Source organism: Phyllobates terribilis, unplaced genomic scaffold, assembly GCF_046119375.1.
Source record: "Phyllobates terribilis strain yellow unplaced genomic scaffold, ASM4611937v1 Scaffold_5__5_contigs__length_657084704, whole genome shotgun sequence".
NCBI lineage: Eukaryota > Metazoa > Chordata > Amphibia > Anura > Dendrobatidae > Phyllobates > Phyllobates terribilis.
Genome location: NW_027362765.1, coordinates 597457983 through 597479775, shown reverse-complemented (window position 1 = coordinate 597479775; position 21793 = coordinate 597457983). Strand labels below are relative to the sequence as shown.

The window sequence follows — 21793 nt, the reverse complement described above, 5'->3', positions numbered from 1 at the left end:
CGCTCCCCGCTCCTTGGTGCTGCGCTCCCCTCCCGGTCCTAACTTACGATCAGGATGGGGGGAGCGGAGGATCGGGGTGGGAGGCTGCGGGGAAGCAGTATGGGGCTGTGTGATTGTTTAAAAGCCGGCGGCTTTTTACCGCCCGCCGGCTTTTAAACAATCAGGAGAATTCTCCCACGCTGGGATGGCATTCTGATGACAGGCTGGATCGCAGCTGAGCGCTGCCATCCAGCTTGTCATCCTTCAGAGACACTGCAGAGCGCAGGCATTATGGGAACTTCCGATTCCGGTATTCAATATTGTAAAAGTATCGGAATTAAGTATCGGAACTCCGATACCGCGAATATCGGCCGATACCCGATATTTCAGTATCGGAATGCTCAACACTACTGTTAGGACATTCTGGCTGGCACCGTTAGTGGCAGCGCTCTTGTTGGGACTCTATCACCCTTGCCCTATCCACGATGTCACAAGCGCCTCCATCTTGGGGCCTCTTCCTGCTACAAGGACTGCCAACTTGAATTTTATTTTCAGCGCGTTTTATCAAAAACTGTCGGACAGTCCTCACATTGGAAAACCATGTAACCAGTAAGAGTATATATAAGTGGTTGTCATCTAATCTGAGGACGCTGTTCACACAGAACAGGAATATGCTGATTTACTATCTGTACGGCCAGGTCACATTTTATTTCTCCCTTTTTTACAGATTGTCCAGGAATTTCTGGAAGGTTGTGCCAAGCTGGCCTGGTACTGTCTGTGGAGCGATCCTGTTGGCATCATGTGTGCCACGGTAGGTGAGGTGGGCACTGTGTGGGCACTCTCGTGAGGCCGGATGGTGCTAACAGCAGGGGCTCTTCTGGCCCCAGGGAGACTGCTATTGGGTGTAGTGGCCATGTGTCATACCAGAGGGCACAGTACCGCATGCCAGTCGTGCAGGTGACAGCTGTGAGGTAATAGCGCCACACAACTGCAGACACCGCCCCAGTATTTCCATGGCACCAGAGAGCCGGCCCTCACATGAGTGTGTGTCATGTACAGACGTCTGCGCCCTGCTGCTGGGCGGGAGCCGTCTCCTCCTCTCACAGACTTCACATAGCCGAGACGCTGGGAGGACTCGGGCGGAGGAGCGGCGTGGACACGGAAACACGGGAGGAGGAGCGGCGAGGACACGGAAACACGGGCGGAGGAGCGGCGCACTGCACAGCTAGCAGGTACGCGGGCATGCCCTGCTCTCACCACACACAGGGGACACTGGCATTACTACTACATGCCCTGCTCTCACCACACACAGGGGGCACTGGCATTACTACTACATGCCCTGCTCTCACCACACACAGGGGGCACTGGCATTACTACTACATGCCCTGCTCTCACCACACACAGGGGGCACTGGCATTACTACTACATGCCCTGCTCTCACCACACACAGGGGACACTGGCATTACTACTACATGCCCTGCTCTCACCACACACAGGGGGCACTGGCATTACTATTACATGCCCTGCTCTCACCACACACAGGGGGCACTGGCATTACTACTACATGCCCTGCTCTCACCACACACAGGAGACACTGGCATTACTACTACATGCCCTGCTCTCACCACACACAGGGGGCACTGGCATTACTACTACATGCCCTGCTCTCACCACACACGGGACACTGGCATTACTACTACATGCCCTGCTCTCACCACACACAGGGGGCACTGGCATTACTACTACATGCCCTGCTCTCACCACACACAGGGGGCACTGGCATTACTACTACATGCCCTGCTCTCACCACACACAGGGGACACTGGCATTACTACTACATGCCCTGCTCTCACCACACACAGGGGACACTGGCATTACTACTACATGCCCTGCTCTCACCACACACAGGGGGCACTGGCATTACTACTACATGCCCTGCTCTCACCACACACAGGGGGCACTGGCATTACTACTACATGCCCTGCTCTCACCACACACAGGGGGCACTGGCATTACTACTACATGCCCTGCTCTCACCACACACAGGGGGCACTGGCATTACTACTACATGCCCTGCTCTCACCACACACAGGGGGCACTGGCATTACTACTACATGCCCTGCTCTCACCACACACAGGGGGCACTGGCATTACTACTACATGCCCTGCTCTCACCACACACGGGACACTGGCATTACTACTACATGCCCTGCTCTCACCACACACGGGACACTGGCATTACTACTACATGCCCTGCTCTCACCACACAGGGGGCACTGTCATTACTACTACATGCCCTGCTCTCACCACACACAGGGGACACTGGCATTACTACTACATGCCCTGCTCTCACCACACACAGGGGGCACTGGCATTACTACTACATGCCCTGCTCTCACCACACACAGGGGACACTGGCATTACTACTACATGCCCTGCTCTCACCACACACAGGGGGCACTGGCATTACTACTACATGCCCTGCCCTGGAAATTGCTTTATCACCCAGCAGTGCACTGACAAGTCCTCAGCTAAGTGACAGGCTCTGCCCTTCTGGCCACGGTCAGAGCCACCACTACATCCCATAATAGTCGCCATGCCTGCAATCTGATGTGTCTTAGTAATATTACAAGTTATTCCAATGTATAGACATTACCCCAAATGGGAAACTAGCAAAATTGTGACCTGAATTCTAATGAATGGCGGTGTTAGTAAGTACTGTTATTATTATTATTAATTTATATAGCGCCATTGATTCCATGGTGCTGTACATAAGGGGGTTACATACAAATAAGAATATCACTACAGTAAACAAACTAACAATGATAGACTGGTACGGAGGGAAGAGGACCCTGCCCTTGCGGGCTTACATTCTACAGGAATAGAGAGGAGACAGTAGGTTGGGGGGTGTTATTGTATACAGTGGGGAAAATAAGTATTTGATACACTGCCAATTTTGCAAGTTTTCCCACCTGCAAAGAATGGAGAGGTCTGTAATTTTTATCGTAGGTACACTTCACCTGTGAGAGACAGTCTAAAAAAAAATCCCCCATACTGCGCCCCTTAATACAAATATAGACCACAGCATTAATTGATAAGCTGGTGCTGTGCCTCCCATTAACTATAAATTACCCGTCACTGTGATTTAAATCCCAATTCATTCTAAGTTCCTGGCCTGTGTCCTCTCTCCCCCTCCACAATTCTTTATAAGGCTATGTGCCCACAATGCAGAAATGCTCCAGATTTTTCCTGAGCGTTTCTGCATCTCCCTGGCAGAAAAAACGCATGTGGATTGTACATGCGGATTGTACCTGCATTTTTTCAGCCAGGGTCAAGCATTTATCACGCATATTGCACATGCGATTTCGTCAAGCGCTTTCCAAGCGATTTTAGCATCAGTTGGAAAAGTCCTTGACAACTTGGTCACACTATATAAATCCATGCAACCGGCATGGATTTTATTTAGTGTGACCAAGTTTAGTTAAAAAAAAAAAAAAGATTAAAAATGGTAAAAAAAAACAAAAACATATACTCACCTTCCGATGGCCCCCGGTCTCCTTCTCTGATGTGTCCTGTCTCCCCGGTGTCTCGCGGTGGTGTAAAAGGACCTTCCATGACCTCATTTAGTCATGTGACAGGTCACGCTACCGCCGACGTCAGTGGTCGCGTGACCTGTCACATGACTGAATGACGTCATGGAAGGTCCTTTTACTCCATTGCGAGCCGCCGGGGAGCCAAGACGTACGGGATAGAACACCGGGGGCCATTAGAAGGTGAATATAATGTTTTTTGTATTTTAAACTTTTTTTTTTTTTTTTTTATACAGGTACTATGGTACCCTGGTCTGGATGAGAGTCTCCTCTTCTACAGACCCGGGTACGGTCCGCACATTGAATCACTTAATATCCGCATGTGCACATGTAGTCTTGCGGATATTATGCAATTCAATGCAAGTCAATGGCGGCGAAAACGCAGCAATTACGCAAAATAATTGGTAGTGCTGCGGATTTTTCCGCAATTATAATCCGCAGCGGAAACTTCCGCAGCATGTGCACAGCACATGCGGATTATCATTGGGGAACATGGCAGGTCTTCTACCAAGCGTTTAAGCGTTTCTGCGGCGGAATTGCCTCTGCGGAAACGCTTAAAATACGCATAGTGGGCACACAGCCTAAGTCCCTGCTTAGTGTTCTCTCCCCTGTCCGCATTATAAGTACTTGTATAGCATATCCCCCCCCCCCCAAATTCATTACAAGTCTCTGTATAGCAATATCTCCCACCCCCCAAATTCATTATCTCTCACCCTCCCCTTCATTTTAAGTCCCTGTATAGCATCCACTCCTAACCCCCAATTCATTATAAGTCCCTATTTAACGTTCTATCCTGCGGCATTGCTTCCTTCCTCTTCTGGCTGGGTACTTTCTAAATGACACAGGCGGTGTGCTGATGTCATTGCATCATGCGTGCCAGAGTCATAGAGAAAGCACCAGGCAGTAAGCTGAGGATGGTTTCCTGCAGTTCCGCTGCTATTGTCTACTGTAGGCAGCGGACCTGCAGGTGTGCTCCTCGACCATCGTACCACCAATGAGGAGGGAAATCTGGTCATAGGCTCCCAGAGATTAGTGCCTCAAGCGACAGGCCAGATTGCCCTTACTATAAGCCGCTACTGTAGAGACGGCATGGGCTCCCGTTCACCTCTGGGCCCCTGTACGGCATCAGCTGGATGTCCACCCCTTGTAAGCCGGAATGTGGCTATGTGTAAGTTGTTACATACAGTTATATGAAAAAGTTTGGGCACCCCTATTAATCTTAAGCTTAATGTTTTATAAAAATTGGTGTTTTTGCAACAGCTATTTCAGTTTGATATATGTAATAACTGTTGGACACAGTAATGTTTCTGCCTTGAAATGAGGTTTATTGTACTAACAGAAAATGTGCAATCTGCATTCAAACAAAATTTGTCAGGTGCATAAGTATGGGCACCTCACCAGAAAAGTGACATTAATATTTAGTAGATCCTCCTTTTGCAAAAATAACAGCCTCTAGTCGCTTCCTGTAGCTTTTAATGATTTCCTGGATGAAGGTATTTTTGACCATTCCTCTTTACAAAACAATTCCAGTTCAGTTAAGTTTGATGGTCGCCGAGCATGGACAGCCCTCTTCAAATGATCCCACAGATGTTCAATGATATTCAGGTCTGGGGACTGGGATGGCCATTCCAGAACATTGTAATTGTTCCTCTGCATGAATGCCTCAGTAGATTTGGAGCAGTGTTTTGGATCATTGTCTTGCTGAAAGATCCATCCCCTGCGTAACTTCAACTTTATCACTGATTCTTGAACATTATTTCAAGAATCTGCTGATACTGAGTGGAATCCATGCGTCCCTCAACTTTAACAAGATTCCTGGTGCCGGCATTGGCCACACAGCCCTAAAGCATGATGGAACCTCCACCAAATTTTACTGTGGGTAGCAAGTGTTTTTCTTGGAATGCTGTTTTTTTTGCCGCCATGCATAACGCCTTTTTGTATGACCAAATAACTCAATCTTGGTTTCATCAGTCCACAGGACCTTCTTCCAAAAAGAAATTGGCTTCTCCAAATGTGCTTTTGCATACCTCAGCCGACTCTGTTTGTGGCGTGCTTGCAGAAACGGCTTCTTTCGCATCACTCTCCCATACAGCTTCTCCTTGTGCAAAGGGCGTTGTATAGTTGACCGATGCACAGTGACAACATCTGCAGCAAGTTGATGCTGCAGCTCTCTGGAGGTGGTCTGAGGATTGTCCTTGACTGATCTCACCATTCTTCTTCTCTGCCTTTCTGATGTTTTTCTTGGCCTGCAACTTCTGGCCTTAACAAGAACTGTCCCTGTGTTCTTCCATTTCCTTACTATGCTCCTCACAGTGGAAACTGACAGGTTAAATCGCTGAGACAGCTTTTTGTATCCTTCCCCTGAACAACTATGTTGAATAATCTTTGTTTTCAGATCATTTGACAGTTGTTTTGAGGAGCCCATGATGCCACTCTTCAGAGGAGATTCAAACAGGGGAACAACTTGCAAGTGGCCACTTTAAGTAGCTTTTCTCATGATTGCATACACCTGGCTATGAAGTTCAAAGCTCAATGAGGTTACAAAACCAAAAAAAGTGCTTTAGTAAGTCAGTAAAAAGTAGGTAGGAGTATTTAAATCAAGAAAATGATAAGGGTGCCCATACTTATGCACATGTCAAATTTTGTTTGAATGCAGATTGCACATTTTCTGTTAGTACAATAAACCTCATTTCAAGGCAGAAACATTACTGTGTCCAACAGTTATTACATATATGAAACGGAAATAGCTGTTACAAAAACACCAATTTTTATAAAACATTAAGCTTAAGATTAATAGGGGTGCCCAAACTTTTTCATATAACTGTATGTCTGCAAGAAGTGAACTTGGTAAAAGATGCCGCAACTCCTGGTGCCACCATCAACTGCCAAAGAAGTTACAGTTCTGCTAGAATTTCCGTTTGGGGCAGTATCTACAAACCATGCAGACTGGTAAATGTATCTCTATCACATCATGCCTTACTCCATATACTGGTGAGCTTTGTACACATGGCACTTCTGTGGTATATGTTGGATCAGTAGTCTGTTTTGTACCGATACGGTTGCATGGAGATGCTGCCGTTTTCTGTGCTGCTGGCCTGCGCTATATTTGGCACCTGCTTCTACATAAATGGAATGATACTAGTAATAGAAGTATTACAGGAATGTAACTATGGCTAGTTCACAAAGGTCAGCAAAGGGAAATGTATATTTTGTTTTAGTAAATGTGTTGGGCACCTGATTTTGCGATGCTTACTAATATGTAAGTATTGCTTTTCTTCTCAGTTGCACATACATTTTCATTACCAGCCAGCAATACAGGTTATATCCCATATACATTATAGAATATATAACTTCTGAAATTTTTCTTAAAAGCAAATCTGTCATCAGATTTCACTGTTCAAATTATGTACATTGTTGAATAGATCTCGTAGACCCAATGAGGCTGGTGTACTTATTTTGAAAACCCATGTCAGTATGGTTGTATAATCCTCATATTAAGATGAGCATTTTGTTAGTCTCTAGCTAAAGTCATAAGATGCAAATATTGCTATCAGGCAGGAGAAGTTTCATAACAGAATATACAGCCATTCTGACATGGATTTTTTTAAAGGGAAGTACACCAGCCTCATTGGTTCTGAGAGATCTATTTAATAGTGCATGCAATTAGGAATGTGAGATTGGGTTGCTAGTATTGGGTTTGGGATCTGACAGAACTTTTATTATTAGATTATTTCTGATTCTGAGAAGGATCAATTCCTATAAGTGACTCCTGCTCTGTATGTTCAAGGCTCTTTGTATAAATGTTGGTCTAAATGAGAGCGTATGCTTTAAAGGGGTTGTTACATTATGGGTGAATGGACCTTATATAAAAGATATCTCACTTTGGACGTCATTCTGTTAGCAGCTTGATGAGCTCCCATTAATTTTTATACTTTCCGTACCCAGAATCCTAATAATTAGTTGATGTCTTTTACAGAGCGCTGTCCTAATGGGGCGATCCCGTTAGGTGGTGTCAGCCTTCATCAGTCATATGTCAGCCTTCATCAGTCATATGTCAGCCTTCATCAGTCATATGTCAGCACAAGTGTAGGGCTATTACTAGCCATACACGCCCCAGCATAGGTGCAGCTTTTCTGACGTTGATCTGCTCATCTGAGAGATTTTGTTAGTCACATGTATGGAAGCATGCCAGGAATAAGATGTGTGCTGTACAAATAGGATTCTTAAATAACCTTTATTTCCCTCTCTGCTGGGTGTTCGTGTAGTCAGATGAAATCTGGGCAAGGATTTCAGAAACTGGCCGTACAGGTTATAGTAATGTGAAGAACAGTCTTCTAAAGCCCGTACTGGCTTTGCTGCTCGGGCACGGCCCCTGTTGATGCGTGGGTTAAATGTGCGCTACAGTTCGGCTTATTGCTTGTAATGCAAATAGTGTGTTTCCAGCCCTAGGAGCATAAAATGGTGGCGTTGTGACCTCAGAGGAGGACTTTCCTGAGCGGGTGGAAAGTAATATTGGAGCCAAATGTTAATGTTTTTGAAGTTTCCTTTTTCCCACAAACTTGTAAATACAGTACAGAGGCTAAGTCCTGACAGAGGTAGCTTTATTCTAGTTCATGACGGCTATTTTCTTGTGACTTCATGGCCAGGTCACAGCACGTTGCAGAAAGAGTTGGTAGTTTCCAGTTATGGCAGATATGACGATGCCTTCAGACTGCAGAATGTGTCCATTGTACAATATGTATCACAGTCCTTCTCCACTATCGTTATTACCACAGATAATATTGTACAAGAGGTATTGTATAAGGACCATAGGTAGTTCTGAGAACTAACTGCAGAAAGAGACTTTAGACCTGAAGCATGTATAGATATTGATAGTGACATGCACTTTGGGACAACACCTTCCCTCAGGAATGACTAAGCCGCTATTTGTTACTGAGGATGCCCACAATATATGACACCTAAATACATTTGTTAGACATCCTATTCTGCCAATAATAAGCTGCACCCCCTCTTACAACATAATATCCTCCACTATTCTGGGGAGGTCTACCTGTGAAAATTTGTGCCCATTCTGGGAAAAGATAATTTGTATGGTCAGGCTCTGATGTTGGGTGAGACAATCTGGTTCCCAGTTAGTATTGTAATTTATCCTAAAGGCATTCGATGAGGTCTGGACTCTTGAGTTCCTCCAGGCAAATTTATCAGACTAGGTCTTTATGGACCTCTCATTTTTGTGCGTTGGAACAGGGAAGGGTCTTCTGTAAACAATTTCCACTAAGTTGGGGTGACAAACAGATCTGCCGTGTATGTTACACTATAGAATACCTGAAAGAAATTACAGTGTCTCTCCATAAGACTAACTGTAAACTGAGCTTTGCTAGTGGATTAAAAACGGAATTGGAGCAAGGGTTGTATGCTAACAGACTGGCCGGAAAATGCTGGGGATTAGCTCATTATCAATCATGTGATCATTACACCATGGTATTTCAGGGAATACTTGTGTAAATCTTGCCTGTAATTTTCTTGCCACGTATAGCTATGGGCAGGGCTCCTTTTGACAGTGACGTGTTATGACAAGGGAAAAGGAGAAGCAGAAAAGGTTAGATTGTGTCTTCCAACATCATAAAGAAGTGTCTCTTGGCAAACCAATATAGGAGGATTGAGAATCAAACCGTATATACTCTACTCATAGCTTGGGATTGCATTATTTATTAAATTGTTTTATGCTGAAAGAAGGCCCGATCTTCAGATAAAATTTTCATACTTCTGATACAGTTTAAGACACTATACACCAATTCACAAGGGCAGATTTCCGGTCCATAACTAATATCGGTCAACTATATTCAAGTCATTCAGCACTTGTTTGACGACTTGGCCGCGATCATTTAGATGTCACATATTAGTATTGCATACTGCTGTGCGAGATGTATGCACGTTGTGCGTTTGGAAGCCCAGGTACTGGATCTAAATGGTTATGCAGCTCACAGATGTGATGTGCTAAACTTACACAGCTGATTTTTTTGTATTTGTTAGTTTTTTTCCCATTGATTTTAATGGGGAAAGGCAAGGGGTAATATTTTGACATCTATCAATAAAAAGCCTTTATGTGGACACAGCCATTTTTTATCCCATGGAATCAGTTTTTTAATTGATGGTTTATACTTTAAACATTTGGATGATCTGTTTTGCTGCGAATAGAGATCTTGAAGGATCCAACAAATTGCAGTAGTATGTCAGCATTTTTCAAAATCTTTATTCAAAGTTCCCTACAACACCTCAAGAAAGTGCAACGTTTTAGTTTCTAACAAGGGGTTGCGGTTGTTTTATAATCATAACATATTACCTATGAATAGAGCTAGTGATGAGCTGACCCCCACTGGTCATCAGTACAGGTCTCTTCCTTTGCTTGAAATGGAGTGCCAGCTGAGTATCCATTGTTAACTGGACAGAGTACAGCGCTTGACTATCTTCGACAGTCTTTTCATGGAACATATTCCTTGGCTATAACTTGATACATACACATAAATCATAGTGCATGCTGATCTGTGTTGTGATCCTACAGGTTCACATCGATACAAATGTGTTAGTCCCAGCTATGTTCAGAAAATACCAGTAATTCCAGATTCTCCTCTGTAGCTAGAGGCAAAGGCATGAGTGAAGGAAGACGTCTCGGGGAATGTTCTCAGTGTGAACACAGCGGCTCCGTAGAATTAGTTACGGTAATCACCTAGGGGGAATTTCCTGAGACTGCTGTTCCATATGTCAGTTTTAACTTAAAATGTGTTGGACTCTATATACATTTAGTACATTAGCCAGTAATAAAGTGAGGCTTGCAAGGGAGACCAAAAGCAATAAAAAAGGATTTTGTGGGTATGTCAAAAGCAAAAGAAAAGTCAAAGATGCTATAGGACTTTTACAGGATAAAAACGGTGAAGTGCTTAAAAATGATGCTGGGAAGGCCAAACTTTTTAAATTCCTATTCTGCATCTGTGTTCTCTAAGAAAGCGAATGTAACATCAACTGATCTTCACTATGCTATCGAAGTGTGGATTATTTCATTCCTATCTATAAACAGAGAGATGGTGAGGGAACGCTTAGTTAATTTAAATCTCCTGGTCCAGATGAATTACATCCTAGGATACTGAAAGAGATAGCTGAGGAAATTGCAGAATCACTAGCCAGAATTTTTGAAAATTCCTGGAGAACAGGAGAAGTCCCAGAAGATTGGCGAAGGGCAAATGTTGTCCCCACCTTCAAAAGAGGAAAGAAGATGGAGTCAGAAAATTACAGGCCAGTGAGCCTTACTTCTATACCAGGAAAGATCTTTGAACAAATTATTAAACCGCATGTGTGAAGAATACAGTAATTAACCAGAGCCTGCATGGGGTTGTAGCAAACAAGTCATGTGTTAGGAATCCTGGTTCTGTGCTCCCACCAGGGAATGGAGCAGGTCCAGTACTACGCTACTCCGGTCGCAGGCGCCACCATTGTCCTAACCCTGGAGGCAGAGTTACTACGCGTTCATAGAGACTGTGCCAATCATATGGAGCATCCCCTTCTAGTGTTGTAGGATGTGTGAGGATGCGTGATGCCGTGTCTCACTGATTACTATGGTTGTCAGGCAACACGGAACGCTGCTGTGTCTGGCACTATGCAGTGGTGGGATGTTGTCCATTCTGCTGTTCAAACTAGCAGGGAGTGGCTGTATGGAGATGATTGGGAGGCGTTCAACACCTGATCATTAGGCGAGCTATTTAACCCTGCTCAGTCCTTTGCTGTTTATTGCAGTTCCTATGTGCTGTGGTGGTGAGTGGTGCTAGCATTAGTGTTGCTATCTTTTCAGAGGTTTTCTCATTTTCTCTTCTAGTTTCACTTCCTGGGGTTCTTGCAGAGGAACTCACCTGGTTCTTGACTAGGCACTGACTGTGTCACCAGATGCCAGCTGTCCGGCAACAGTGGGCCTGGGAAGGGCTCTGGCAAAGTCCCTTTTCCATTTTCTGGGAGCTGGGTGAAGAGTATTCCCGGCCCTCAAGGGCTTGCCTAGCTGGACAGCTTGTGCCGAGTGTGTCTGTGGCTGTGCTTTTGATGGTTTGGTGCCAGTCTTGCTGGGTCCCTCTGCAAAGCACATAACATGATGGAATCACTGACTGGGTAGAACAGGGAACTGTGGTAGATATAGTATATCTTGACTTCAGCAAAGCATTTGATAAAGTATCTCGTACTATCCTTATTGAAAAAATTACCAAGTATGGTATTGGCAAGGCTACGGTTAGGTAGATTCATAACTGGCTGAATGATCGTACTCAGAATGGTAATAAATGGTTGTACATCCAATTGCAAGGCAAAAGTGTTTCAAGTGGGGTACCACAAGGCTCTGTTTTGGCCCCAGTGGTGTTCAACATTTCTAAAAATGATCTAGATAAGGGAACTGAAGGTAAAATAATCAAATTGGCAGACGATGCAAAGCTAGCAGGGATAGCTAACACTAGAGAAGACAGAGAAAGGCTCTAGATAAGCTTGAACAATGGGCAGAGACTAATATAATGGTATTTAACAGGGAGAAATGCAAGATTCTTCATCTGAGCAAGAAAAACGAAAATTATATCTACAGAATGGGAGGAATAGAACTAAGCAACAGCATGTGTGAAAAAGACCTTGGTATACTAATAGATCAGAGACTACACGAGTCAACAGTGTGATGCAGCAGCAAAAAATGCAAACTCAATTCTGGGATGTATTAAGAGAAGCTTAGTCTAGATCACGTGAAGTAATTATCCCCTTCTACTCCTTGGTCAGACCTCAACTGGAATACGGTGTCCAGTTCTGGAGCAAGTTTGGAGGAGAGCTACCATGATGGTGAGCAGACTGCAAAGTATGTCCTTTGGAAGTGCATTGAGCTGTAGGGTGTATTGCTGCTAAAAGGGAGAAAAAAAAACCTCTTTAAATCTTCTTCCTTAGCGAGCGTGAACGAGCTGAGTGTGACCGGAGTGTAAGTGCAAACGGAAGTAAGTGTGTGACTTGTTGTTCAGTGACTTTGCATTCAGGGAGTTTGGAAGGGAGGAATTTGGACTGAATTGCTGTCTGTATTTTATTAGTTCTTTACATTTCTTTTTACCTATCATTTCTGTCTATTGCAATCCCCATTAGGAAATGAACTCCATTATTGACAATGCTATCCAGTGTACATCTTGCCACATGTATGCAATCCTTGAACAGCCGGTCGGGGTTGCATACTGCTGTGCGAGATGTATGCACGTTGTGCGTTTGGAAGCCCAAGTACTGGATCTAAATGAGCAGCTGGCAACAGTGAGATCCATTGACAATATGGAAAGGAGTCCGCTGCTCACTGGGGTAGATGTGGGGGAGGGTGGTAGAGAGCTGCAGGACAGTGAGGCAGCTAGCTGGGTGACAGTTAGAAGGAGGGGTAGAGGGAAGAGTGCCAAGGAGGCTTGTCCTGATCTGGCACACCCCAATAAGTTTGCAAAGTTGGCAGATGAGGGGGGTGTCGGTACAGGGGTAGCACTACTGCAGCAAGGCATGTCCGCTGAAAGCCGGAGGAGTGTCAGCTCCAGTAAGGGGGGAAATAGGAGAGCAGGGCAGGCCAGGTAGGTGCTGGTAGTGGGGGACTCAATTAGGGGAACCGATAGGGCCATCTGTCACAGGAATCGTCGAACAGTGTGCTGCCTACCTGGCGCTCGAGTCTGGCACATTGCTGATCGGGTTGACAGATTACTGGGAGGGGCTGGGTTCCTGGAGGACTGGGCCGACTTCTCAGTTGGCTACAGATTCTACGCTAGGGACCGGCTGCACCTTAATGGGGAGGGTGCAGCTGTGCTGGGGGAGAAAATGGCTAGAAGGTTGGAGGAGTGTTTAAACTAGGGGAAGATAGATGACCTGGGCACAAATAAAGAAACTGGGGGTGGGGTTAGAACAGTCAATATAGTAAGAAGGAATAGAGGTACAGAGAGATGCATAAAATGCATGTACACTAATGCCAGAAGCCTCACCAAAAAATGGAGTAATTAGAATTAATTTTGTTGGAAAATAATTATGACATGGTGGGGATATCTGAGACATGGCTGGATGAGAGCCATGACTGGGCAGTTAATTTACAAGGCTATAGTCTGTTCAGAAATGACCGTACAAACAAGCGAGGGGCGGGGAGGGGGGGGGGTGTTTATATGTAAAATCATCCTTAAAACCCATCTTGTGGGAGAATATATGTGAATCCAATGAAAATGTAGAGTCCTTGTGGGTGGAGATAAGGGGAGGGGGAAAAAATAACAAATTACTGATAGGGGTTTGTTATAAGTCTCCAAAAATAATGGAAGCAGCGGAGAATATCCTCGTAAAGCAAATAGATGAAGCAGTGACTCAAGGAGAAGTCATTATTATGGGGGACGTAAACTACCCTGAAATACATTGGGGAACAGAAACCTGTAGTTCAAGCAAAGGTAATAGGTTTTTGACAACTATGAGAGACAATTACCTTTCACAACTGGTTCAGGACCCAACAAGAAGGGGGGCGCTGCTAGACCTAATATTAACCAACAGGCCAGACCGCATATCAAATATACGAGTTGGGGGTCACTTGGGTAATAGTGATCACAAAATAATACGTTTTCATGTAACCTTTAATAAGATGTGTAGTAGAGGGGTTACAAGGACACTAAACTTCAGGAAGGCAAATTTCCAACGGTTGAGAGATGGGAGACATTTATTAGCATCCTGAATAGGACTTGTGCACAATATATACCCTATGGGAAGAAACATGCTAGAAATAGGAGGAAACCACTATGGCTAAATAGAGCTGTAAGGGGTGCAATAAGTGACAAAAATAAAGCATTTAGAGAACTAAAGCAAGTAAGGTAGTGATGAGGCATTAAATAAATACAGAAAATTAAATAAATTCTGTAAAAAAACAAATCAAGGCAGCAAAGATTGAGACAAAGAGAATCATTGCCAGAGAAAGTAAAAATAATCCCAAAATATTCTTTAACTACATAAATAGTAAAAAACTAAAAAATGATAGTGTTGCCCCCTTAAAAATAGTCTGGGTGAAATTGTGGATGAGGATGAGGAAAAAGCCAATGTGGTAAATGATTTTTTTTTCAACAGTATTTACACAAGAAAATCGCATGACAGGAAACCTGATCAGTGATAACAAAAAAATTCTCCATTAATTATCACTTGCTTAACTCAGCAAGAAGTACGGTGGCGTCTAAAAATCACTAAAGTTGACAATTCCCTGGGTCCGGATGGGATACACTCGCGAGTACTGCAGGAATTAAGTAATGTCCTAGATGGACCATTTTTAGTCTTTAAAGATTCCATAATAACAGGGTCTGTGCCACAGGACTGGCGTATAGCAAATGTGGTGCCAATATTCAAAAAGGGGACAAAAACCGAACTTGGAAATTATAGGCCAGTAAGCTTAACCTCTACTGTGGGTAAAATCCTGGAGGGTTTCCTAAGAGATGCTATACTAGAGTATCTGAAGAAGAATAACCTCATGACACAATATCAACTTGGGTTTACGAGGGACCGTTCCTGTCAAACTAATCTGATCAGCTTTTATGAGGAGGCAAGTTCCGGACTGGACCAAGGAAATGCAGTGGATGTTGTGTATATGGACTTTTCAAAAGCTTTTGATACGGTTCCACACAAAAGGTTGATACATAAAATGAGAACAATGGGGATAGGGGAAAATATATGTAAGTGGGTTAAGAACTGGCTCAGTGATAGGAAACAAAGGGTGGTTATTAATGGAACACTTTCAGACTGGGTCACAGTTAACAGTGGGGTACCACAGGGGTCAGTATTGGGCCTGCTTCTTTTTAATATATTTATTAATGACCTTGTAGGGGGCATACAGAGTAATATTTCAATATTTGCAGATGACACTAAACTCTGCAGGGTAATCAATACAGAGGAGGACAATTTTATATTACAGGAGGATCTATGTAAACTAGAAGCTTGGGCCGATAAATGGCAAATGAGCTTTAATGGGGATACATGTAAGGTAATGCACTTGGGCAGAGGAAATAAAATGTATAATTATATGCTTAATTGTAAAACTCAGGGCAAAACTGTAACTGAAAAAGGCCTGGGTGTATTAGTGGACGACAAGCTCACGTTTAGTGGCCAGTGTCAGGCAGCTGCTGCAAAGGCAAATAAAATAATGGGATGCATTAAAAGAGGCATAGATGCTCATGAGGAGAACATAATTTTACCTCTATACAAGTCATTAGTGCGACCACACTTAGAATACTGTGTACAGTTCTGGTCTCCGGTGTATAAGAAAGACATAGCTGAACTAGAGAGGGTGCAGAGAAGAGCGACCAAGGTTATTAGAGGACTGGGGGGTCTGCAATACCAAGACAGGTTATTACACTTGGGGTTATTTACTGTGGAAAAAAGAAGGCTTAGGGGTGATCTTATTACTATGTACAAGTATATGAGTGGACAGTACAAAGACCTTTCTACTGATCTTTTTACTCTGAGGCCTGAGACGGGGACAAGGGGGCATCTTCTACGTCTGGAGGAAAGAAGGTTTAATCATAATCACAGACGGGGATTCTTTACTGTAAGAGCAGTGAGACTATAGAACTCTCTGCCGCATGATGTTGTAATGAGTGATTCACTACTAAAATTTAAGAAGGGCATGGATGCCTTTCTTGAAAAGTATAATATTACAGGTTATATATACTAGATTCCTTGATAGGACGTTGATCCAGGGAACTAGTCTGATTGTCGTATGGAGTCGGGAAGGAATTTTTTTCCCCAGTGTGGAGCTTAGTGTTTGCCACATGTTTTTTTTTGCCTTCCTCTGGATCAACATGTTAGGCTATGGGTTGAACTAGATGGACTTAGTTTTTAAGGTTGAAGGAAGACTATGTTACAAGGAACAGTTAAAGGATCTGGGAATGTTCAGCTTGCAGAAAAGAAGGCTAAGAGGAGACTTAGGCTAAGTGGCCACTATGCAGAAATGCTGCAGATTTTTCCCGCATCTCCCTGGCAGGAAAAACGCATGCGGATTTTACATGCGTTTTTCCTGCCAAGTAGAAGCATTTGTCAAGCGTCTTTGCATGCATTTCCGCATGCGGGTTGACAAGTGCTTTCCAAGCGATTTTAGCATCACTTGGAAAGTGCTTGACAACTTGGTCACACTATATAAATCCATGCAACCGACATGGATTTATATAGTGTGACCAAGTTAATAGTTGAAAAAAAGATTACAAATGGTAAAAAAAAAAAAATAAATAAAAACATTATACTTGCCTTCTGTTGGCCCCCTGTCTTTTCTCCGCTGCGTCCGGTCTCTTGTACGGCTCGCGGTGGTGTGAAAGGACCTTTCGAGACGTCATTTAGTCATGTGACAGGTCACGCGACCAGCGACGTCAGCGGTCGCGTGACCTGTCACATGACTAAATAACGTCATGGAAGGTCCTTTTAGACCATCGCGAGCCGTCGGGGAGCCAGGACGCATCATACAGGAGACCGGGGGACATCGGAAGGTACTGTAAGTATATGTTTTTTATTTTAAATTCTTTTTTTAACAGGTACTATGGTACCCGGGTCTGGAGGACAGTCTCCTCTTCTCCAGACCCGGGTACCATCCACACATTGAATCGCTTAATATCTGCATGTGCTCATGTAGTCATGCGGATATTAAGCGATTCAATGCAAGTCAATGGCGGCAATTACGCTGCGTGTCCTCAAAATTAATGGACATGCTGCGTATATTTCCGCAATGATGATCCGCAGCGGAAATTTCCGCAGCATGTGCACAGCACATGCGGATCATCATTGGGGACCATGGGGCACGTATTACCAAGCGTTTAAGCGTTTTCACTATGGAAATTCCGCGGCAAAAATGCTTGAAAAACGCATAGTGGGCACGCAGCCTTAATAGCTGTCTACAAATATCTGAAGGGCTGTCACTGTAGAGGGATTATCCTTATTTTCATTTGTACATGGAAACACAAGAAGCAATGGAATGAAACTGAAAGGGAGATGATACAGATTAGATGGTAGAAAAAACTTTTTGACAATGAGTGTGATATATGAGTGGAACAGCCTGCCACGAGAGGTGATGAGTTTTCCTTCAAACAGAGGCTGGATAGACATCTGTATGAGATGGTTTAGTGAATCCTACATTGAGCAGAGAGTTGGACACGATGACTAGAGGTCCCTTCCAACTATTATTCTATCGTCATGATTTGGAGCATCTAAAGGTTGGTTATGCACCAAAAAATTGACATGAACATTGACATGCCAAGTACCAGGAGGAATTTATCACACAGCGTGCACCATTGTGATAAATTGGGTGGAGTTTTTGCCTGTTTCGTCTAGTTTTATCCTTTTTGTACTGTAACATTAACAGTATTAATACATTCCCCCTGCTGTCTGTGCTAATAATATCCACTACTCATTGAAAGCAGTGTTCAATGCCTAAAATGCAATTTTGGAGTCTGCATACTAAGTCAGCCTTTTATGCAAGCATATATTGGCATCATTTTGAAAATGCAGCAGGGGAAATTGTGAGGATAACTGTTACACCCATAGGCGTGCAAATCACAAGCAATAAAACCGCCACACTGACAGTCATGGAATAGTAACCTCAAGCAAAAAGCCTCTTCAGAGAGGAAAAAGACACAAACGCTAGTTCCACTTATTGAAGGTTGCAATTCTAAAAGTCAAAATCAACCCTTTAACCTACCTTGTCACATGACTTAGGATAAGAGGCCAAACCAGACACTTCATTTTCAGAAACATGTTTAAAGGGAACCTGTCAGCTGATACATGCAGCCCAAGCTGTCAGATCACAGCCATGTAAGTTTGTCTCTGAAGCTCTGCAGTGTTTCAGAGCGGCAACAAAATCCAACGCTTTTCGAAGGGATCACTGTCCTTCTTCTTCAGGGAGTGCCCCCTCCCCCATGCTCATCATTATTATATAGCACTACTAATTAACCTTTCCACCTACAGAGGAGTTTTAATTCCTCTAAGCACACTTGATGTATAGGCTCCAGGAGACACACCCAGAGCAAAAAGGGGCCCCTAGATAGGTGATAAATAGTGGATGCAAATAAATATATATAAAAAAGGAGCCTGAAAAATATAAAACACATATCTTTATTCTGGATAGAAAAACACATATCTTTATTCTGGATAGAAAAACACTGAGGCTATGTGCCCATGTAGCAGATTTGATGCAGAGCGTTTTTGCCTCTCTCTGGCAGAAAAAAACGCATGCAGATTTACATGCGTTTTTTCTGCCAGAGAGAAGGTTTTTTTCAAGCACTTTTCCAAGCAATTTTGAGCATCACTTGGAAAAGTGTTGACAAGTTGATCACACAATATAAATCCATGCAACTGGCATGGATTTATATTGTGTGACCCACTTAGATGCTTTAAATGTTGCATCTATAGTTAAAAAAAAAAAAAAGAATTAAGAAGTTAAAAATAAAAAAAACCTGTATACTCACCTCTCCGGTCTTCTCCCAGCCACGTCCTCTCTCCTCGGCGCCCCGCTGTGTACTTGCAGGACCTGCAGTGACGTCATTTAGTAAGCTGATGGTCACGCGACCATCACCTGACCGCAGACGTCAGCGGTCGCGTGACCATCAGCTTACTAAATGACGTCACCGCAGGTCCTGCAAGTACACCGCGGGGCGCCGAGGAGAGAGGACGTGGCCGGGAGAAGACCGGAGAGGTGAGTATACAGGTTATTTTTATTTTTAACTTTATTTCTTTTTTTCACCGTGTGGTAGCTGGGATGAAGAGGAGTTGTAGTCTCCTCTTTATCCCGGGTACCACACGCACCGCGATTACGCCGCAAATTCGTGGCCATTGAATTTAATTGAAACGCAGAAAATCCACATATACCTGCGGGTTTGATGCGTTTCACTGTTCCTTAATGGCGGCGAATTTGCGGCGTAATCGCGGTAGAAATGGGTCATGCTGCTTTTTGGAACGCAATGCTAATTTGGCGCGCTAATTAGCGCATCATGTGCACAGCACATCCGAATTCACATTGCTTTGCATGGCAGACGGTTTTACAAGCGTTTTCGCTGCCGCAAAAATGCTACAAAAACGCTACTTGGGCACATAGCCTGATACTCCATTCACTAGACTTATACAATGCTGCTCTCGGAATTTATGTATTTTATTTATTTTACTCACTTATATTGCGCCATTAATTCCACAGTGCTTTACAGACATTATCGGCACTGTCCCCATTGGGGCTCACAATCTAATTTCCCTATCAGTATGTCTTTGGAGTGTGGGAATGCAATGTCTGCCAATAGACCCTTCAGAGACCCCCTGTGAGACCCAGCCGAACCAGTTCTCCTGCTTTGCATTCATGAGGGGCAAACTCCAGAAAACACTTCAGAAAACAGATTTTCTGGTTTGACTTTTTTTTTAGTCCTGTAATAAAGCTCATTAAAGGGTCGATATTGACTTTTAGGATTGCTGCATCCAATAGGTGGCGCTAGAGTTCTTGTACTCTTCCTCTCTTAAGGCTGGGTGCCCACGTAGCGTTTTTCAAGCGTTTATGCTGCGGAATTTCCGCAGCGGAAACGCTAGGTAATCCGCACCCCATGGTCCCCAAGGGGATTCCGCATGTTCTATGCACATGCTGCAGATTTTTCCGCAGCGTTTATGCTGCGTACAAAAATCCGCAGCATGTCATTTAATTTTGCGGAAGCGCAGCGGAACTCCCGCCATTGACTTGCATTGAAACGCATAGAAACCGCGACTGTACATTTGTACAAGCGGCTTCTATGCGTCTCTATGTGCGGATGGTACCCAATTCTGGAGGAGAGGAGACTCTCATCCAGACCTGGGTACCATTGTACCTGTAAAAAAAGAATAAAATAACAAATAAAGTTTATACTCACCTTTCCGAAGGCTTTTCTCTGAATGCCGGCATCGCTTGAGGACCTGCTGTGACGTCACAGTCATTTGACCGCAGGCCCTTCACCGCTCTGTCTTGCGATATGCCGGCAGCCAGGAACCAGACAGGAACGAGCGCTGCTGCACACACCGGGGCCTCGGGGGTGAGTATAGCTTTATTTGTTTTAATTTTTACGGTTCACACTGTATAAATCCATGCTGTTTGCATGGATTTATATAGTGTGACCTAGTTGTCAAGCACTTTCCAAGTGATGCTATCGCCTGGAAAGCGCTTGTCAATCTGCATGCGGAAACGCATGTGGATCCGCATGTATTATGCAGGAAAAACGCATGCACAATCTGCATGCGTTTTTTCTGCCAGGGAGATGCAGAAATGCTGCAGAAATTTTCTGCTTCATTTCTGCATCGTGGGCACATAGCCTAAGAGGCAATTTGCCGATTTGGCACGCTCCACAAGGATAAACGTTCCTCCTTAGATACTAACCTTATTCACATCTTTTGCAGTTCTAGTGTGTCCTCACTTAGGCTGTAATAGTTGCACTGAAGTGACTTATAATGTCACAGTTAGTAATAAATTGGTGTATATAGCAGGGCTGTGGAGTCGGTATAAAATGGACCGACTGCTAAAATATATGATAAATTGGGTACAGTAGTTCAATGCAGTTTTTGGGGAATATTTTTTCATGAGCATTTGGGAAAGTTATGAAATGTCCTAGAAATGTCTGTCCTATTCCTGATCTAAGGGTCTAGACTTTTAGCTGAGATGAATCTGTGCTACAGTAAATTTATCACTTAAACATGAGCCATGTATGAGGGAGTCGGAGTCGTGGAGTCGGTGTCCTGGCTTACTGACTTCACAGCCCTGGTATATAGCTATGATTTCTTTGTCATCCTTAATGCAAATTTAGTTTTTGTTCCATTACAGTTCTAATTGAGGGGATCACTACTGTAGGTATGGTAAGCCTCATAAAAGATAGGTGACCTTGTCATTTCCAGTACTAGCTAACAGGATAACAAACAACATAAGGGAAATATTATTTTAAAGACTAGCTGTCACCAGGTCAAAAGTGGCCAGTTTCCCCTCTTATTTTATTCCCACTGCTTCAGCTTCTTTGATTACTCAGTTTTTGTTGTTTGTTTCTTATTTTTTAACCCCTTAACGACCGCTGATACACATTAAACCGGTCGTTAAGGGGCCTTATTCCCTCATTGCCATTTTAAAACTGCAAACAGGAAAAAAGGCTATAGCGCCCCCCAGAGTCTAAAATTCTCCGGGTCCCCGCTACCGAGGGGTAGCTGAGGCC

The 21793-nt window shown here is 43.9% G+C and overlaps 1 protein-coding gene across 1 annotated transcript in view; it reads left to right on the top strand.

Moving 5' to 3' along the window:
• Positions 1-1014: 1014 nt before the first annotated feature.
• The window catches only part of ANXA11 (annexin A11), a 73419-nt gene continuing 52640 nt past the window's right edge, over positions 1015-21793 (top strand). The window contains exon 1 of the mRNA XM_073686012.1: positions 1015-1211. The gene's annotated coding sequence lies outside the window, so the exon portion shown is untranslated. The remainder of the gene's footprint in view (positions 1212-21793) is intronic.